This window comes from Lolium perenne, chromosome 6 (genome assembly GCF_019359855.2).
Source record: "Lolium perenne isolate Kyuss_39 chromosome 6, Kyuss_2.0, whole genome shotgun sequence".
NCBI lineage: Eukaryota > Viridiplantae > Streptophyta > Magnoliopsida > Poales > Poaceae > Lolium > Lolium perenne.
This window is the reverse complement of record NC_067249.2, coordinates 262927008-262936332: the sequence shown is the minus strand read 5'-3', so window position 1 is coordinate 262936332 and position 9325 is coordinate 262927008. Positions and strand designations below refer to the sequence as shown.

Here is a 9325-nt window from a genome sequence, read left to right as displayed (position 1 = left end):
TATTACCAACCGGTACCAAAGCTCCTTGGCCCTGAGCTCTCCTGGTGGCCCACGTGGAGGGACCTTTTATACCGGTTCGTAAGCAACCGGTACGAAAGGGGGGGGGGGCCTTTAGTGCCGGATAATTTGTACCGGTTGCTCAACCGGTACGAATGCCCCTCTGGAACCGGTACTGATGAGAGATTTTCTACTAGTGAGCCTATATCGACGGTCAAAACAGGCTACGCCTAAGGTTTCCGACCCTCAGCATATAGCATGTGTAGATGAGGCATGCGTTTTACATTCTATTTAGGATTAGGAATAGGTGTAATCACATTTTGGTATGGGCCGGGCGGGGGACAGCCTACTGGGGGAGCCCTCGGGCGAGGAGGAGCACGAATTGCAATTGCTCCTTGCCTCCTTTGGAGGACGGCTGGCTGGCTGGCGCGCGCGCGTCGCTTTCCAGAGCTCACCCCATTCTGAAATCTCAAACCTGCGGCAAATACCAGGAGGTTTCCATTAGGTTCTCAAGCATATGCGCCGGCTCCGGCGTGTTGAAAGTCAGGTACGTGAAGCGAAGCAAGCCGTACCACTTCTGGAGCATGCTGCGTACCACTCTAGCTGTGTTGCAGGTTCGCTCTTTGTAGCCGACATGTTTAATGGGAGACTGCCCAAATTGGTCAATTCTGTGTGACATAGAGCTGCACAAATTTAAGGTCAACAATCGATAATTAGCACTCACAGAATACACCTGCTTTTTCTCAGTTGACTTTATTAATCTTGGCCGCCTAAAGTTGCATAATACAGTACTAGATAATACTATTACACTATTGGTTGATGTGCATCCTTAGTGAAAAAGTTAGTGCGAATATTAGTTGCAAGTCATATATGGGGCCTATATTTTAGCTAATTTGCATAATCGGAAAAATTAAAAAAGAGTAAAAAGTTACGGTAAAATCAAGATTTTTTCCTGCAAAAATAATAAAAATTGAAAATAAATTCTATGGCGCACCAAATGCACATGCGTCACAAAATTTTAAGGATGCACTTTGAATCCGGTGGCGCCCTCCTCCTCTCCTCCACTTCTCCTCCACCTTTCCTCCTCCCTTCTTCTCCCTTCTCCTTCTTCTCCTCCATTCTTCTTCCTCCTCCAGACCTGGCCTCCTCCACCACCTCCTCCTCCTCCAGCTTCCTCCTCCGGCGACCACCACCACCACCCCCTCCTCTTCCTCCTCGGGCGACCACCACCACCACCACCTCCTCCTCCTCCTCCTCCTCCTCCGGCGACCACCACGACCACCCCCTCCTCCTCCACTCACCCCACACACCCTGCCCACTACATCTGGGCATGGGCAGCCCTGCCCGGACGACCCGGCCCGAAAATCCCGGGCCGGGCCGGGTCGGGCTTGCACTTCGGGCCGGGCTCGGGCCCGAAATCTGAGCCCGAACGTCAGGCCGGGCCAGGCTCGGGCTTCATTTTCGCGCATTTTAGCCTGATCGGGCTGGGCTTCTTGGGCCGGGCCAGGCTTTTTGGTCATTCGGGCCGGGTTCGGGGTTTAATTACAGGCCAGACGGTCGGGCCGGGCCGGGCTCGGGCCTGACTGTTTACCCGCGGGCTTTTGAAAGCCCGGCCCGGCCCGAACTTTGCCCAGGTTTACTGCCCACCCACCTTCGGCGACCTCAGGAAAATTTCAAAAAAATAATCCAGCGGTCCCAGATCTAGATCTAGATCTGGCCATCATTTTTTTAGTTTTTTTTTTAAATTATGTGGCACACCACCGCTGGGTGCGCCACAAAAGTTTTCTGTGGCGCATGCCTGCCTGGTGCGCCACAGAAGTTTGCCTAAATTATGTGGCGCATATCTGTCGTGTGTCTTCTGTGGCGCACGGAATATGCGCCACAGAAAGTCAAAAACGTGCGCCACCCTAGTAGTGAGTTTCGCCCAAAGTAGTGGTAAAACTGAGCATCATTCCGCTCTAGTGGCAAAACTGAGCATACGGTAGCCTCTAGTGGCAAAGGAATAATTAACCCGATATAATATGTTCAACTTAGACTATGATTTGTATATATAATATGTTCATTAAATTAGTATACAGATATATAGATTAAATTTCTTGTTAAAACAAATGCAACGATATCATTTACACATTATCGGTCCATGTAGTTTGGTAAGGTATATGTTTGTGATCAGGGTCTTGCATCAATGACCATGCGAAATAAAGCGCCCTCCATTTTGAGACAGACATAGTACACTCTAGTCCACACAAAACAAGCTTGTAAGTGTTTATTTTCTCCCCCAATGCAAAAAATACTTTATCATTCATTCTTGAACAAGATTTACACGACTATTTACATTGTTACACTTGCCTCTGGTATACAGTATTGGTTTTCCGTATTTCTTCATAATAAAAAAAATAAGAATTCAAACTTTGTGAAATACACAATTCCATGGTGAACCTCGGGAGAATCCTCTGTTTCTTGGCTTGTCGATCCCGGCCGTGTCTTTGTAGTATTATAGGTATGCACGCTTTGGCGCCATGGGAGCGGGCAGAGGCAGGTGGCCATTTTTTTGCAGGCACGTCACGGTCTCGTACAAACTTTCCGCCAGCGGAGTGAATTTTAATCCCAGGTCCCTGAGCCTCTGGTTGGAGAACTTGTACGGCTTCGCCATGGGCTGGCCGTCGTCTTCGCACCTGCGTAAAATATTCATGGTGAGCATACGACGCACGCACGGGATCAAACACATAGGATTTCGCCATCGTGTGCGTTCTTACTTGGCGGTGAAGGAGTACTGCGGGAAGAGGTCCTTGAGGAGCTTCAGGAAGTGAGCACGGTGCAGCACGGCGCCGATGCAGAGGTAGCGGCCGCGGGCGTCGGGGCGCTCGTAGGCGAGGACGTGGGCGCGGGCGACGTCGCGGACGTCGGTGTAGGCGGCGACGGCGTTGGGGTAGGTGGGCTTGGCGCCGGTGAGGTAGCGGGCGACGTGGCTGCTGCTGAAGTTTAGCGACTGCTGCAGCATGGGTCCCATGGTCATGGACGGCACCACCACCGCCAGCTCCAGGCCCCTCTTGGCTGCCTCCTCCGTCGCCGTGATCTCCGCCATCATCTTCGCGCAGCAGTACAGGTTCTGCATGCGCACACAAGGGTTGCTCAGTTTAGTTCGCCTGCGTGCGAGAAAGATGAAGGGAAAATTGATTGAGTGTCAGCTCTTACGCCTGACTGCTTGCAGAACTCGTAGTCGCTCCAGAAGGTCTCGTCGAGGACGGCGTCGGGGCTCCGGTTGGGGTCCATGTGCACGGCGCCGTAGGAGGAAGTGAAGACGATGCGCCGCACGCCCGCGTCCGCCGCTGCGCTGATGACGTTCCTTGTCCCCTCCACGGCGACCGGCACGAGCTCCTGCATCCAGCATGGGCAGGCCATCAGTAAGCGAACCATGCATGTGAAGATCCCAAAAAGTTAGCAGAGGCAGGGGACTGACGGGGTCGTTGGAGACAGGGGATGCGACATGGAAGACGCCGTGGCAGCCGGCGAAGGCGGCGCGGAGGGTGTCATAGTTGAGAAGGTCGGCGCGGCAGAGGGTGAGCCTCTCCTCCGCTCCGTCGAGGGCAAGCAAGTGCGCGTTCTTGCTGTCCGCTGCACAAATTAACCAGTCACACGCGAGCACCATTAGACAAACAAGTGAAAAGGAAGAGATGGAAAGCTAGAGCAGGGACCAGCGAGAGCCGACGGCCAGCCGATGTGCTTACCAGGATCCCTGGCGGTTCCCCTGACGCGGTAGCCACGGAGGAGGAGCTCCTTCACCACCCAGGACCCGATGAAGCCTCCTGCCCCCGTCACGCAAACCAGCTGCTGCTCCGGCGGCTTGATCTCGCTATTGTCGTTGGCATTGTCAATCGACGGCATGGTGGTGAATTGGTGACTGCTGATCACGGCGGTCGATCCAAGTGTGGTAGCTAGATGAGATTGCTTGATGCTGCTGCTTCTTCTGATGTTCAGTCGAGCTGATGTGTGTTCTGCCCGGTCAATCAACGCCACAATTTATACTGGCGCCGGCGCACAGAAAAACTGCTGATGCTCAGTTGAAGGAAGGCTCGGCTGCAGGTGCAGCTTGGCGGGAAGCAAAACATAGGGCCGGTCGCGTTTTGTTTCTGGACTGACGACACTGATACAGCGGCGACCCGATGGGTGGGTTTGGGCCGGCCGCCGCAGCGCATATTCCATTCCGGAATGGGATCGCCAAGCGGAATCCTACCAGCTACGAAAGGTCCACGAGTCTGGTTTGACGTGCGCTTCCACGACCTCCTGCGTCATCTATTACAAGACAAAAGCTGAAGCTGCGTTCCTGCTGCCATTACAGAATATTACTGTAGTTTATACATTTTCTATTATTAAGGGGAACGACTCCATCCGGCACATGGGAATCAGCTAACTAAATTACTACTCCAATTTACGATCTGTTCCCGTCGTTGGATTCATCTTGAGAGTACTTCAAATTAACAAGATTCCATCTTAATATGTTTTGGCAAATATTTTTGCCGTCGCCAATTGTTAGGCCATCGTGCTATACCTACGAGGTTACTAGTTAATGGTTGCAACCTAAACAACACATTATCACCATATAAATTGTACATGTTTGTTTTTGTCACAACAATGATTTACATGTCTAGAATGTGAGTATTTGATCCACTCCAAACACGTAAAAGATGATATTACCATCATGCAAAGTTTACAATAACCGTTTTCACTTGTAACTAATGCAAGTCTACCTTCTGACCAAGTGACTATAATTTGACAACTATGATCAATTTTCTTTTATCAAAACATGTCAATATAAGATATAGTTTCGAAGATCACGTCCCAACTAGGCCAACTATGGAAACACATCAAAATTTACAATTTAAGAGACGAAACATTCTAAAGAGTGAAAAAAGAATCACACGTGGTTGCATGCATGCATGGCCTGATTGCCATATTATGGGTGTGGCCGAATCTATGCCACTTGCCCATATTAGCACAATCCTTATGTTATCAAGGTATTACAATAGCTTTCTGCCATTTGTGTATTTTTTTGGGAGAGAAATAAGGAAGAGGAAATTTTTTTCTTTAGCTAAATGATGATTAAATATTATTTTCTTACTAAGAAAATAATAGTAAGAAAATAATATTTTCTATGTTGTGCGAGGGATGACAATAAAAATAGATAATTCATGGATCGTACGAGATAATGTGAACGACTAAGGAATGCCATGTCTTTTCGGCCATTGTACATGTCATTCTGGAGATGTGTAAGGAAATCCTCGAGAGTCCGATGTGACTATGCTTTCTATAAAGTAGGGTGACTCCTACTAACATTTACTAAATTTGAAACCCCCAAGGGGTACAATATTAGGTTCGGGAGCCAAATTGAGTTTTCAGTTTAATGGATTCTTCAATCTTAGCTCACTACAATTTTGAAAAACACATTACTTGAGGACAAGTATTTAGCTTTCCCTACAATTACAAACTATCCCCGAGTTTGTTTTGATTCGTTGACCCCCTCTCCCCGTGCCACGACCCTAACGCCTCCGCCTTCGCTCCTCCTCTCCTCGTCCCGTCTCTACCTGATGCGCCTCCAGCAAAGCATGGACATACTCCGGTGACAGCGGTGGTGGGGTGATCCCCTTGGGTCGCCTCCTTCCCCTATTTCAATGGCGATCCCATCGACTGGAAGATGATCGTGGGCTCGATGGTGACATGGTGCTACGGTGACCTTTGCTCATGGTGATCGTGGATGATTGGCAAGGATGGCATTCCCCCTTTAACTGAATCCTCCTAGTTTTCTAGCGGTCCTACAACGACGCGGAAATTGGTGAAGCGGTCCTAGCAGCGTACGGGGCGTCCTCGTGGCTTGGCACCAGGGCTTCCTGAGGGTTGAGGTAGGTTACTTGGAGTAGAGTAGTTCACGGGTGGAGTGCTAGACGAGCAAGCTGGTTCGGATCAAGGTGGGCATGTGATATTGCCAGTGAATGTTGGAGTCTGGCATCGCTTGGATCCATCGATGATGACATCCGTGGGCCTCGTAACCTTATTGTAGGCATCGGCGAGGTAGTTCACGCTCCCTCAAAAATCTCCCCGGGGAAACTCTAGACTTTGGGTTAGGCGGTGGCAGCCAATACCTTTGTTCCCCCTCTTGGGGCAATGTGAGTTGGACCTGGATTGTGGGATCCGTGGCATCTGGTAGGGTTCAATGAGCTGGAGCGGCATGGATTCAATCTCGTCGATGATGACGGGTCTTGGCGGCATAGCCCTGCAGAGTATCGACATCAGGAACTTCTTGATGGATGAGCATAGGATGAGGGCGTTCTCCGGCGCCGTGGAGGTGTCCATGACATGCCTGCTGAGTTACATGCTGATCTTTACCCTAAAGATTATTCAGCAGTTCGATGGAGGTGGCGGTTTCTTTAGCATGTGGATCAGGTGCTCACTACGAGTCTACTAGACTGGATGAGCTCCCCCGTTTTGTCTAGAGGGTGTCTTAGGATATGTGATGGTCCCATCTCCTAGTTGATTGGAGTTTTAACATTGTCAAGGTATAAGAGCCCATTGGCACGACTTTCACTCGTTGTCGAGTGTGTAGTTTCCGCCTGGTGCACTAGTAGAAAAAAAGCCTTTCGTTCAGAGGTGTCCAGAGCATTAGTCCTAGTCGCATTCAGAACAGTTTTAGTCCTGGGTCAAATGGGGCCTTTAGTCCCGGTTGGAGGGGTGGCGGCAGGTAAGCCTGTTCATGGTTTGGTGTCAAACCAGTTAAACCACGAGCCCAACCCGCACCGAACCAGATATACGGTTTGCACCCCTTTCAACTGGTTTTGGGATTGAAACCGTGAGCACAAAACTGTTAGCTGGTTTGAGACTAACTAAACCTGACGAAACCATTCACAAACCGCATTGCTCGCCATCAGCAGCGTCGGCAGAATCTGCCGCGAAGATTCACGGCCGCGACGGGTGCGATTCAGGCGCTGCGCATGGCCGCCGCCTCCCGTTCGATTCAGGCCGCCGGCCGTTCGATTCAGGCCCCCGGTCGTCCGATTCTGGCCGCCGGTTCTCTCCCAGTCGCCGCCATCCCGGCCGTCCGCCGCCGCCCCGGCCGTCCGATTCCGGCCGTCCGCTGCCGCCCCGGCAGTCCGATTCCGGCCGCCTGTTCTCTCCCGGACGCCGCCATCCCGGTTGCCCGCCGCGGCCTCGGACGCCGCTGGTCCTCTCCTGGCCGTCCGCCGCCCCCGTCCTGGTTCCAAAACCGCATACACCGGCAAACCAGCCCGCACCAACCCGCTGTTTGACCTCCTAACTAAACGGTGTAGACCAAACCAATCCAATTAAACCTGGCACTGACGGGCTGGTTTGAGGAACCTGTCTAAACCATTCTAAACCGAGAATGCTCAGGTTTAGCGGCAGGGGGCAGCCAGTGCGAGCCCCTTTAGTGCAGGTTGGTGTCCCCAATCGAAACTGAAGGGTTCCTTCAGTCCCGATTGGAGACACCAACCGGACTAAAGACTTTCTTAGCTTTTTTAGCTTTTCAAAATACAAGAGAAAATGATAGAAAATTCAGAATTAAAAGTCCTTTAAGATGTAGGTAGGTTAGGTGATCTAGTTATTATGAAAAATAACAAACATGTATTTTGACTTATTTTGCAAAACAAATTGTATTTTTCGGTAAGATGGCAATAACTTTTGCATACCAACTCGAAATGAAAATTTAAATATCAAAATCTATCTACGCAAAAAGTTACATCCGAATTGATCCACCTACAATTATTTAGCCAAATTTTAGATTCTGAAACTGCCAAAGGAGAATATGAAAAATTTCATATTTTAGGTTTTGCATAAAAAAATAAATAACATAATTGTTATTTATTTATTTAAGATTATTATTACTTTATTAATTGTGTTTATTTAAATAATTATTTGAATTTCAAACAGTAAAAAAGTGTGACATCGTGACCAAGAACTTAATAGGATTGATATGATACTACTATCAATATCGTTTGCGCAAAGTACTTGAAAGTCGGACGGAAGGAACTCAGAAGTTAAGCGTGCTAGTGTTGGAGCAATTTAAGGATTGTTAATCGATCGAAAAATTTAACCACGAGTAGGTAATTTGACTAGAGATGAAGTGTAGTTAAAGACTAAACTGATCAAATAACTTAAATACTAGAAAGTGGAGGGCTTTTAGTCCCGGTTTGAGGGGAGGGGGGGGGGGGGACAGTAGTCTTGTTTGGAAACCGGGACTAAATACCCTTACCAACCGAAACTAAAGACTTTTTTTCTACTAGTGGTGGCTTTGCATTTTGTGATGTATCATCTTTGTTGAACAAAATGATACAGAAGGCTGTATGAATCGATCGGTGCAGAGGCTAGGACTATCTCTTTTTCAAAAAAAAAATTTACAAACTATCTCAAGGGAACCGCTCGTAACACCATAGAACTCACAAATGTATTAGAGTTTTTTTTTTGAAACACAGAAATGTATTAGAGTTTGTTATTGTCCAACGCACAAAGTAGATCATAGGAGAACAACTCAAAACACCAAAATTTAATAACACGGTTCAGTGATCAATACACCGACATCCGCTCATGCCCACCGTGATCTTACATACACGTGAGATCTATTAACTCCATTATATGAATATCAATATGCATATGATGGAAAGTCTCAGACCTAAGCTGAGATGGGTTCGCATGTCTCGATGAGGCATCGCGCCCGCTGGAAAAATCCTTCCCGTTTTGAACAGCAAAGCTACGAGTTACCGACATTTTGGTATGGGCCGGGGGACAGCCAACCGGGGGATTCCTCGAGCGAGAGGAGCACGAATTGCTCCTTGCCTCCTCTGGAGGACGGCTGGCTGGCTGGCGCGCTTCGCTTTCCAGAGCTCACTCCATTCTGAAATCTCAAACCTGCGGCAAATACCAGGAGGTTTCCATTAGGTTCTCAAGCATATGCGCCGGCTCCGGCGTGTTGAAAGTCAGGTACGTGAAGCGAAGCAAGCCGTACTACTTCTGGAGCATGCTGCGTACCACTCTAACTGTTTTGCAGGTTCACTCGATCTTTGCAGCCGATATGTTTAATGGGAGACTGCCCAAATCGGTCAATTCTGTGTGACATAGAGTTGTACAAATTTGAGGTCAACAATCGATTATTAGCACACACACAATACATCTGCTTTTTCTCAGTTGACTTTCTTATTCTTGGCCGGCTAAAGTTGCATAATACTAGATAATACTATTACACTATTGGTAGATGTGCATCTTTAGTGAAAGTTAGTGCAAATTTTAGTTGCAAGTCATATATGGGGCCTATATTTGAAGATGC

General features: G+C 48.7%; 1 pseudogene; it reads right to left on the bottom strand.

Annotated features, from left to right (window-relative positions):
- Positions 1-2333: 2333 nt before the first annotated feature.
- On the bottom strand, positions 2334-3882 carry LOC127305418 (cinnamoyl-CoA reductase 1-like; annotated as a pseudogene).
- Positions 3883-9325: the final 5443 nt, after the last annotated feature.